The following is a 12,194-nucleotide window of genomic DNA, read 5'->3' as shown; positions in this document are numbered from 1 at the left end:
TATTCTTTTAGCATGTCATGGGATGGTTCTATTAAATAAGATCCTCTATTGCTAAGTGTACTAAAGTGAGATTGTTCAGTGATGTTGGTCTTATTTTGTGCTGTGGTGGACATCTGTTCATAGGTGTGCCCCAGCAGTCACTGATTAGTGCCCAAACACAGTCAAAAGCACCTTCTTTGATACAAATGCAACAGTCTTTCTGATATAGCGTTCCTATTCCTGTTGACTCTTGTGTGCAGTTTTGCCAGTTATTGTACATCTGCAACTTCTGCTTCCGTGTGTGGGTGTGTGCACATGCATACTCACACTTCTTGGGGTCACCAATGGTTCTGTCCTCATTCAGATTTCTTATGTCAAATGTCAGCCACTCAAACCGTCCCAAGTAACTCGTTTTCTATTATCATACACTATGTATGTGTATTTGTTTCTACTCAACCTATGCTAATTTGCTGTAAGTACTTGTCAAAAAATACTTCCTGGGCTGGAGAGATGGTTTAGCAGTTAGGTACTTGCCTGCAAAGCCAAAGGACCCAGGTTCAACTCCCTAGGACCCACATAAGCCACATGCACGAAGTGGTACATGTTGTTTGCAGCGGCTGCAGGCCTTGATGCACCCATATTCCCCCCTCCCTCCTTCTCTTTCTCAAATAAATAAAACAAAATAATATTTTTTAAAAGTACTTCTTGCTAACCTTTAAGAATAGGTATTGAATTGCTAATAAATTTTCTGGCAATTTATTATTAAATCTCAATAGTTATAGGTGATAATTATATTCTTTTTACATTTTAGCCCTCTTATATTTTTATTTAATGTCTGTGGGGCACATATAAATAACATTCTACAGTAGAATATTATATGTGACCAAGTAAAATGCTAAATGTGAGGTATAATTATCAGATGAACATTCATGAATCCATCACCCTGCTTAAGAATTGGTGTGTGCAAGACCATCATAAGAGGAGAAAATGACCATGACATCAAAATAAAAGAGACTGATTGAGATGGGGAGGGGATATGATGGAGAATGGAATTTCAAAGGGGAAAGTGGGAGGGAGGGAGGGAAGGAGGGAAGGAGGGAGGGTATTACCATGGAATACTTTTTATAATCATGGAAAATGTTATAAAAGTTGAGAAAAAAAAGAAAAGCAATATAACAAAAGTAAGAGAAGTAAGATGGAGGCATAGTAACCATGCTGAAGTAGCCTAGGGAGGGAAATAAGCAGAAAAACAGCAAAATACACTATTCTACTGAAAAGTGAGGGTATGTAAGTTATCATCAACCACAGAAGAGAAGCAGGAGAGACTAATATCTTCCAGAAAAGAGGAAACCAGCCAAAACCCCACCAAGGCACCAGTGGCCCCAGCCCCCCCCTCCTCTCTGTTACTCACAAATAAATAAATAAAAACAAACAAACAAACAACAAAAAGACAAAGGTAAGAGGGTCTACTTCTACAAAGGCAGGTACACAGACCTGCACTGGAAGTGCTAATCTCTTTCCATGTCAGGGTAGGCATGTGTTACATATTTTTGGTTGGCTTTACCCTTCTCAAATAAGCTGTATTTTTATGTTGACTATTGTTGCCTTTGATGTTTCCTGATTCATAGGGCGTCTGCCTTTTGCTTCTGTCATTAATGGGAGCAGGGTCTGGCTCAGTCCCAGACTGGCCTCCATTAAAAGCCCTTTTCCTGCCTCAAAAAAAAAAAATAATAATTGGTGTGTTACTGGACGTGGTAGTGCACACCTTTAATCCCAGCACTTGGGAGGCAGAGGTAAGAGGATCGCCATGAGTTCGAGGCCACCCTGAAGACTACAGAGTGAATTCCAGATCACCCTGGGCTAGAGTGAGACCTTACCTCAGGGGGAGGGGGGATGAAAAAAAGGAATTGGCCTGTTACTGGATATATTGTATCTACCTATAGATTCTTCCCTGCTTCAAATCTGTATATTTTTATTACTTTTCCATTATTACTCTTTTATAGAACTTTATTCATAGAGTATATGTCACTAGTTTTATGCACTACATTTCTTTATAGAAAAGCAATCTGTTTTGGATGGCTGTAGGATATTCCCATCAAGCTCAGATGCACCGGAGCTTTAACAGGATGCTGTTGATCAGTTCAGTAGGACAACATGCAACACCAGGAAGGGCTTCAGCCAGCAGAACAATCTGCTCCCTCATCGCGCCGAATGAGCCAAAGGCTGTGTTTCCACAATTCCCCATACTTCAGAGATACCTGTACTTTTAGTGGTTTGGTTTAAGGCATTTTGATGTTGCATCTTTTCAAAAATATTTGTCTTGTCAGATATAGTCATGAACGCCTTTAATCCAGGCTCTTAGAAGGCTGAGGTAGGAGGATTGACATGAGCTGAAGGCCAGCCTGGAGCTATAGACTGTGTCCCAGGTCAGCCTGGAATGAAGTAAGACCCTGCCTCACCAAAAAAAAAAAAAAAAAAAAAAAGACCATAAAACCCACACACATAATTTGTCCTCACAGTTATTGCTGTAAACCTAGACTGACGTGTTTCTCACAGTGTTAGCTCTTCGCCTACTCCATGCTACAGAATACTGAAGACAGTTTTGGCATTCAGGTGACTTTTTTTTTTTTTTTTGAGAGGTTAAAGAACTTCTTTTATTTATTTATTTATTTTCTGTGTTTTTTATTTTTTATATTTTTTATTTTTAATTTTTATTAGCATTTTCAATGGTTATAAAAAAATCCCATGTTAATTCCCTCCCTCCCCCATCAGGTGACTTGAGAGATCACCTACTAAGTGCTGGGAAACACATAAAACATTGTATTCCTCAAAGAAGAGCTCATATTCTCATTCTGAATTGGATCAGAATGGTGGTCACATCAACATAAAGTTGGCATTGTAATTGATAACATACATTGCCTCCTAAATAGAGTTTTGTTGTGTTTTGTTTTGTGAGACATCATCTTACTGTGTCACCCAAACTGGCCTACAACTCAACCAGTCCTCCGCCTGTCTCAGCCCACATGCTGGGATGCAGGTGTTACCGCTATGCCCAGATTGGGTTTTCACTGGTTAGATTTTGATGGGCTCTAGAATAGTTCACTGCACTCCCATGACTCTGGAAAACCGGCCCTGTTACATTCCTGCAGTAAGAGTAGCTCAGCAAATTTAACTGGCTACAAAGTCCAGAGGGTCAAAGGCAGGTAGTGGATTATGCCCCAACACAAATGCCGCCCTTTCTCCAGACACTGCAGGTGTGAACACAGAAGAGAGGCATTCGGTAGCCTGACCCTCCTCCTTCAGCAGGAAGCTGAGCTGGGTGTGGTGGTACAGCCGCGCAGTCCCAGGGCTCACGAGGCAGTGGCTGGAGGAGGAAGTGGAGCTCCGGATAGTCTGACCGTGTACGAGACGGTCTCCAGAACACAGGCTGAGAAGGCAGCCGGCACTCACAGGGCTTGCCTAGTGGCAGGCAAAGTCTCTGAGCTCGGTCCCCAACACTGCAGTCAAAGTAAATAAGTCAAACAGAACCACTATACCCACTTGGAGATACTGCTAGAAGCATAAGGTATGTTTTCTAAGCGTGTGGCAGGGCCATGTCCACACTCGCTTCCACTGCGCTGTCCTGTTGCTGACTCCTGCGCTGTTCTGACCACGGTGCCCAGAGGCGTGTGGTATAGAGGAGAAAGTACGCAGCAAACCTGTCTGCTTTAGAAGTTCTGTTTAGAAGTTGTTTGTTTGTTTGTTTGTTGTTGTTGCTGTTGTTTAGAAGTTCTGTTTGTTTGTTTGTTGTTGTTGCTGTTGTCCGAGGTAGGGTTTCACTCTAGCCCATGCTGACCTGGAATTCACTACATATTCTTAGGGTGGCCTCGAACTCATGGTGATTCTCCTATCTCTGCCTCCCTAGTGCTAGCATTAAAAGTGTACACCATGCTCAGCTGAAAGTCAGTTCTTAATTAATTATCTCTGCGAAGGGTGAGGCTATAGTTTGTCAGTTATCTAAAGTAACAAATAGAACAGTTCTTAGTGCTATTCTAAGGGGAGTCCCTGCTAGAAAATCTGACAAGCAATTTGGGCAGCCCTTCACCTCTTTCCAAATGGAATTACACTGAGCATCTGATCCTACCTCCTTGTAGAGCCCCTCACGAGCTGTGGAGTCTTCAGCAAGCCTTTGGGCCTCAGTTGCTCTGACTGTAACAGGACCATGTCTCATACTCAGACAGTAAAGGGCTTCTGGGTTGCAGCACCAGGACAGGCGGGCACTGAGAGGCATTGAGTGCGCTTGGGTTATTGTCGCTCCCAGTTACCAGCACTGTGCCGGGCAGTGGGCTCTGGGCGGCCGTAGTCCCGCTTCTCCACTCCGCGCTCCGCGTGCATCTTAGAACATACGTGCACTGGGTTTCTCGTGGTGATTTGAATGTGCACTGAAGTGGTTCAGAATGGATGCTAAAGCTAGCCATAAAATGCATAATGTATTTTCACAAACTTTAGTCCCTTTTTCTTACTAGGAAAAAACTAGGTCCACAGCTGCTCTTTTTAGGAGCTGGGGTGAGAAAGGGAAATAAACACAAGACTGTATTCCAGAGATTAACAGAAGTTTTGCACACAAGAATAAAAAAGGTCTCTGCACATAGCAATTTAGCCTGACCGGTCACCCTTGAGTGAGGACTCAGATTATAGCCAATTTGTTAGGTGTGTGCTGGGCAGATAGGCTAGCAGGTTGCAATCTTGGTTATTTCTCCCTCTTCTTTCCAGTGTAATGACAATATGAACTAGCGGTAAGCAGTTCTTCCCTGCCAGTGGGCCTGGCCACAACTGCCAAGAACTGGCTGCTCCCTGCATAGGGATGTGGCTCCCTATGCAGGGAGCAGCCAGGGCAGTGTAAGGGCGATATTCAACCTCTGGCCTGTGGGAATGGCTACTCTGGTCTCACTTGGATGAGAGAAGCCAAGAAGCACTGGGCAGCCTTACACCTCTGGGGAGTGTGCCAGGCTTGAATCTATGTTATCTGTTCTCCTCCCCCATCTCTGCTTCCTAGCTAAGTCTAGCTAAATCCAACAGTTATAGATTTACCTTTTTATTTATCTTTCTATTATTTTCTCAGCCTTGGAATTGGAATTCAGGGCCTCACACCAGCTAAACAACACTCTCCCACTGAGCTATACCCAATCCTCAGACAAAAGTACTTTTGTTTCTTTGGTCAGATGCTTGATTTTGTGTTTGGTCTCTGTTGTTTTTTTTAAGACCACACACTTATCTTTTTTATATTCTATTTATTTATTGGAGAGAGAGAGAGAGATTGGGCATGCCAGGGTCTCTAGCCACGGCATACAAACTTCCAAACACATGCACCACCATATGCATCTGGCTAAAGTGGGTAATGGGGAATTGGACCTAGGTCCCTAGGCTTTGCAGCAAGCACCTTAATCAATAAGTCATCTTGGCAGCCCTGGTGTCGGCTTTGCTGGGAATCAAGCCCAGGGATTTGCACATGCTAGGCAAGTGCTCTGCTACTAAGCCAAGTCCTCATTTCCAAGTATATGCTTTTAATAGATAAAGTTAAGCTTATATTTTCATGAAATATTATTAATAATTATGAAAGCTTCCCTAGTTCAAAGGTGTACATCTGTAATCCCAACATTTGTAGGCTAAGGTAGGAGGATTTCTAAGCCCAAGGCTAGCCCAGAGCATATAGTAAAACTTGGTCTCAAAAGAAAAAAAAATCATGACAAGGTTTTATTGAAGAAAAAAAAACACTTCCTTATTCCTTTCATCTACCTTATAGGTGACATCGTATCTTCTTATAAATTAATAGTTTTCTAAAATCCTTAATGATACTCTCTCTGAAGTATTAAATATATTGAGTTTTCCCACTTACATTATGTTATCCGTTCATGCAAATTTGGTCATAGGTAATAAGCCACACTTTGGAGTTGATCATAGGGGTTGATTTTGTTTGTTTTCTTACTTATTTTCAAGTAGAGAATGTGGTTGCACCAGAGCCTCTAGCCACTGCAGGTGAACTCCAGATGCATGCACCACTTTGTGCATCCAGCTTTACATGGGTCCTGGGGAATCAAATCCGGGTCACCCAGGTCTTTAGGCTTTGCAGGCAAGTGCTGAAACCGCTAAGCCATCTCTCCAGCCCCTTACTTACTTTGGCAGATGCTGATATACCTTCTGTTAGAGAATAATTCTTTCCTCTGTCTGGTGTCTAGTTTGGCTGACTGTACAGTAGGCGCTGAGGTTCTGAGTGTAAGGCATAGTTGTGGGTGGAACGTCCCTGTTTCCCGGGACGCGATTCTCAGACTGCCGCCCTGGCGTCGGTTTGGCTCTGCTCTTCACTTGCTCGCTGGCGTGTGTGCTGCTTCCCCCCTCCTCACCTGACCTCTCGTCCTCCTGTTGCCTCCCACTGGATCAGCTCGGCCAGTCATTGTCTCTCCAGAAGTCACGGTGAAGGACTCAGCTGTTGTGCACCTGATAGCTGGGCTGAGGTACACCAGCGTGGCATGGAGGAGTCGTCCCCAGGAGGTGCTGGAAAGGGTAACCTCCTTTTCACTCTCTGCGCTCTGGTGAATGAGAAGGGTTGCAGAGCTGGATGCGCGAAGCTGGGCAGCGCAGCCTCAATGGCTGATTCTCATTCTTGCCTGTGAACCCTCCCTCCAGCCCCGGCCCTCCCCTCAGGCTGCCTGGCAAGTTCGGTGAGTGTCCTGGGAAGAGCTCCCGAGAGCCCATCAGCGCCTCATCTCTCCTTCTGAGTCTTGGCTTCCTGCGTGCTTGAAAAGCCAGTGGAAAGGCCCTTGGTTCTTCCCTGGGCTCCAGCATTGCAGGCACCTGTAATTAGACGCTAAACAAGTCAGGCCTTGTCTAATCAGCAGAGTTTAAGACCAGAAACAAACCTGTGTGGTATTCCTCCCCCAGGGCCATTATAAATTGTATTGTTTTTCACTTACCCTCTGCTCATTTCTGTCCCCTTTGGAGTGATGCATTTGTATTTAGAGATGAAGGTGAAAGATCTCCATCTTGGCTAGGCGTGGTGGTGCACACCTTTAATGCCAGCCCTTGGAAGGCAGAGGTAGAAGGATCACTGTGAGTTCAAGGCAAACCTGAGACTACACAGTGAATTCCAGGTCAGCCTGGGCTAGAGTGATACCCTACCTTGAAGTTGGGGGAGGAATCCTCCGTCTTTGTAAGATATGTGGATATATATACTCTTTCATGAGATATATCAGTGTCAAGTACAGTTAATTTAGTGTTTCTTATTACACATTGTTTTCTTCTAACAAGAAATCTCATCACAGCACTTCGGTTTTTCCTTGGGTCACATACTGGGGCTTAAGGATAAAGGCCTGCTGGGTTGGATGTCCCCTGGCTGAGTCCCCTCTTCTCCTCACTGAGCAAGCCAACTCAGCACTCCGGCAGCACACACTTCTGTGAGAGGTTTCAGCATGCAGGTTTCCAGTGTTCTGCCTGTTGAGCAAACTGTCACTGTTTACTAACAAAGCAAAATTATAGATAAGCTGAACTTTCGCAATTTTTATCTTATTGGCCAGAGGGTGTGGGCAGTTGTGCGTGGCTGTGCTTTTGAGTGTAGCCAAGGTTAAGCACTAAGAAGGGTAACTGCGCTGGGGGGGGGGGGGGGTGGTAGACAGATCAGAACCATGCGTAGCCCGGTTCATGTTCCTGTTGATGAAACTTTACCTGTTCAGACTGTTTACAGACTTTGGCAGCTCTGTTAAATTTCTAAGGTGGTGACTGCAAACTCCTCAGTGGATGTTGCCTTATCCTTTCCTTGGCATCTCGCATGTGTGTCAAGTCCAATTTGTGGTGGAATTAAGTCACTCCCATCTGGCTGTAGAAGGCTGCCCCAAATAAAAACTCAGGTATTCACACCATTCCCAAGCACACGCTAGCTGTCTGGCCATTCTCACGTGGTGCGAGATTGGGTTATAGGAAGACTAATCAAAAGTCCGTCTTCCCAGCCATGAAAGACGGTCATGTTCCCTGCTTTTTCATAAGGTTTCACAGGCATTAGTGTGCGTGTTGCTATTGGAGGAGGCTCAGCCAGGCCAACCCCTGCCCCAGGTGACTACTTACTAGAGGTGAGGTTAGAGCAGAGCAGGCTGAGACTCACTTTCAGAGAAGGCTTAGGTGCAAAGCTCTCATCCACCTCTCAAGAGCTGTCCTTCTTGCTCGCTTCTGTCTGTGCGAGCCTGTCTCCTGCATAAGCTGTCCTTTTCCTCTCCCTCCGGCCAGCAGACCCCCCATGCCTACAACCCTGCCCATGTACCCCTTCCCAGGAGGCGACACACACTCGTGCCTGACAAAGGCTCCAGGTGCTGTGACTGCAGAGACCTGCTGGGAAGAGCCTGTAGTGAAGGTTTGGTCAGAAGTGGCCCTCACGCTGCCACGAGCAGCAGTTTCTTCATCATTAAACCCACTTCCGAACTCATGTCATGTCACCAGAGGGTGAATTGTGTGCCCCGCCTGCCAGCTTGGCATGGTGCATTCGTATCCCTTAGACAGTCAGGGCACATGCATTCTAAAGAGGGTGACATGAATTCGTGTATATCAAGTAACTCCTGGGGCCCCTCTGGTGTATTAAAGCCGCTCTCCTGCTTGGCAGGAGGAGGCTAAATCGATTTCTGTATAAGATGAAACAGAGACAAACGCATACAAGAAGATATTATAGTAAAAAAAAAAAAAGATTTTCTTGCTTAATTTGACATTCACATAAGCAGATTCTGGAAGGATGCTATAACGGGAAAGAGAAAAATGAATCACAGGGAGGAGTTAGTCATGGGCCCCAGTGAGCAGGAAGGGTTTTCATGAGAGGAAATGATAGTTCCTGGTGTCATTTGTCAAGATGAGTACCTATGAAATGAACCACAGTGGATGCAAATCAATGTCCCTTTTATTCAATCTCTTCTCTGTACATTTTAAATATCTTAGGCTCGTACTTAACCCTTCCTGAGGTAACTCCATGTTCTATTTTGTATCTTAACAAAACTTGGGGTAGGTTACAAGTTCTTTGTGCAGCTGGAGGACTCTGCCGGTTTCCTCTCAGGACATCATCGGTGTGTGCAGCAGTGGCAACAGAAATGCTGCATGTGAGGGTCTGCAGCCACCTTCCTGGTGAGCGCACGTCAGGACATCCGGGACATGAAGACAGCAGGAGCGGTGCCAGTGTTCACTTCTGCTCGGCCTGCTCCCCTGTGCCCTCTGCACCCTTGCAGCCCCTCTGTGAAGTGAAGCTGCGCCTTCTGCTCTGGTGTTCCAGCAGTGGCTTGTGGTGGCTCAGCTTCCTGAGCCTGCATCTCCAGTGTCCACCTGCGCTGCTCACGAGGAGGCGCTCTGAACACCTGGCTCCTGCTTGGCTGTCCTCTGGATGTAGACTGCCGGATCCCAGGCCTGCGCTCCCGGCGGCTTCTTGAGTCAGCGGCGTGAAAGGCTGTGACCTGAGCCGCTTGTGTCAGCGCCTGGATTAAGGAGTACAAAGCTTCTTTGAGCTCATTTGAGCCTAAAGAAAACTTCCAAAACAATTTGACCACATATTTTTGGAAAATGGTGGTAAAATGAGTAGTGCCTGTACCCAAGATGTTCCTAAACTTATCACTGGTTTTTCTAAAAGGGAATAAGTCACTGTTGAGGAAATAACGAAACATTGCACACAGCTTGTGTTGTTTGTTTCCCCATCTTCTGATAACCCTGAAGCCAGGATTATTGTGATGTGTTGATTGATCTTAGCCGTTAATTCTTACTAATCATTTTCATCACTTACTCTCCGTTCACACACTCGCACCTTTGATTTCGCGTTCATAGCAGGATGATACGGGTTGTCATTGACTAATGAGGACCCGGATTGATTTCGGCAAGAGGCAAACAGAATGCCGACGCCAACCCTAAAGTGCATCAATCTTTAATAATCCACATCTGCATGGTTATAAGTGGTACAGCCAGGGACTGCTAATGCTGACGCTTTTCCTGCGAACAGAAAGTGACAGAGGAGCATGCACTTGGAAACCGCAGCAAGTGCATACAGCAGAATGCCAAAGTGTGCCCTTGCTAAGTGAGGGTGCCAAGTGCACTGCTTTGCTGGATGGAGTTAGAAAAGAAGTATGTTTCTGCATTTGCTGTTGTATCCATGCGGTGGTCATGGGAAGGGCAGCTAGCCTAGCTGTCCATCCTCCTCCCTCTTTGAGCTTATTGTTTGGTTCATTCAGCATAGTAGGCAGTAGGAACTTGGGGACAGTGTGCTGCCTGTGAAGGGGGGATCCTGTCCCATGTGAATCTTTTGGAAGGTTAAACAGCAGGCAGGAAGTAGTATGATTCAGTTTGGGCTTTAAGGGCTCTTTCCAGCTGCTTTGTAAGGGGCAAGGGCAGAATCGGGAGCCTGCGCGCCTTGTCAGGGACCTGCGGCACAGTGGTCATGGCAAGCTGTGCATGCAGCAGTTGTGGGCTGAAGAAAGCGGGGCACGGTGGTGGTAAATACTAAGGCTGGAAAAGCAGGCACTTGAGGGGAGAGTGGAGCATTTGGTTTTAATTATGCAATGTTTGATACTATGTGTGACCATCCAAAGGAAGATTTTTGAGTAGGAAGTTGGACATAAGACTCTTGATGCTGGAACAATCTTTTGTGGGACTTAGAAGTGCAAGTCACTGGAGTGTTATAGGTGAAAATTGGAGGTGCTGAGCCTGTGTCAGCATCCCCTAGAGGGCTGTGGGATCACCCACTTTGTGATGCAGAAGATCAGTGGTGTTCAACACCAGTTACTCAGGGCATCTGTGCAATCCCCTGAAGTTTGGACTTCATTCCTGCACGTGTCCTCCATCAGCACTTTTACAAAAGGTCTCCAGGTGATTATAATATGCTACTGAGTTTCATAAATACTGGGTGAAAAGTCAGGAGGTGTCCTAGGGTACTTAAAACTATAGGCTGGTCAAAAAAAGAAATGCTTCCAGAAGATGGAAGAGGTGCCCAGGGCCCCCACACGTGACTGGGAGGAAGCCAGCATTCTTAGTGATGAGCATTTAGAGATTAGTCACAGAAAGCTTAGGGATAAAGAGCTCACTTAAGGTCTGCATACTGCCAATTTTTTCTGACCTTTCTACAGCTGGGTCATAGCCCAGTTAGAAGTAATGTCAGAAAAGCATTCTTGTGATAAAATGCAACTGTAGTCTCCAGCCTCTTCCAAGTAGTAATAGAACACACACACACACAAGTGCTAGGATCACGCCATTTAAATTCTTGATAAAGGACAAAAAAAGTGTATTTTTAGAGAACCAGGCCTCCGTTTTCAGTGTCCAGTTCTCGCCTCTCTTTCATTCCCTGTTCTCTTCTCCTCCTCTCCCCTCCCTCCCTTTCTCTTTGCCCCCTTAGAAGCAGTTAAGGGAACAAAATTTTGCAAGTAGAATTAACAAATGTGTGAATCCTATTGTGTTCAAATATCTATCCCATCTGTTCAAACCCAGCTGAAATCTCTTTCTCTTCACCAAGCAGCTACTGACCCCTTGACCCTAAGAAAATTTGCCCCCCACCCCCTTGCCTTGAAGGTGGGGGCAGCTTCCTTTTGTATCCGCACTGGAAGAGCAGCTCCTGGCCAGTAGGGGGCGCTCAATAGATGTTGGCCAAATTGAAGGATGCCCAGTTAGCATGGTGGGGGGAAGGGGGATGCCAGGAAACGAGAGCTCTGAAATTGATGACTGACCTAAGTTTCCTGCTGTGGCTTAGAGCTGTCTCTGTGCCTTGTGTTCCACTCATCAGCCCCTAGCATGGTACAAACTGCGTGGTGACACACACCTGTAACCCTAGCCACTGGGGAGGTGGAGGCTGAGTCAGAAGCTCAAGGCTGTTGTAGTCAGCTCCACGCTGCTGGGATGAGCTTCCAAACAGACACAGTTTATGGGAGGACACTATTTATTTCAGGCTTAGAGATCCAGGGGAAGTTCCACTGATGGCAGAAGCTGGCCCCTTTCACAGATCTTTGCAGAGGAAAAACAAAACAAAACAGCACAAGCCATCCAGCACCACAGATAAGCAAGCAACCTGCAACAAACATCTGGGACCCAGCAGAGCTCCCTCTGCATACCCTAGCCTGGAATTCAGGTCTCCCCCAGGGAACCTTCTCCCCTGCCACCCCCCATAGCAGGAATCTCCCTGCTAGGGGCAGAAGCTGCAAACCCAATTTTAGTTAACAACTGAGTCTATTGGGGGACAT

General features: G+C 45.9%; 1 protein-coding gene across 8 annotated transcripts in view; it reads left to right on the top strand.

Moving 5' to 3' along the window:
- Arid1b (AT-rich interaction domain 1B) overlaps positions 1–12,194 on the top strand; it is a 389,392-nt gene that overhangs the window by 280,622 nt on the left and 96,576 nt on the right. The gene's annotated exons all lie outside the window — the stretch shown is intronic.

This window comes from Jaculus jaculus, chromosome 9 (assembly GCF_020740685.1).
Source record: "Jaculus jaculus isolate mJacJac1 chromosome 9, mJacJac1.mat.Y.cur, whole genome shotgun sequence".
NCBI lineage: Eukaryota > Metazoa > Chordata > Mammalia > Rodentia > Dipodidae > Jaculus > Jaculus jaculus.
Note: the sequence above shows the minus strand (reverse complement) of the source record. Positions and strands in the feature narration are given on the sequence as shown.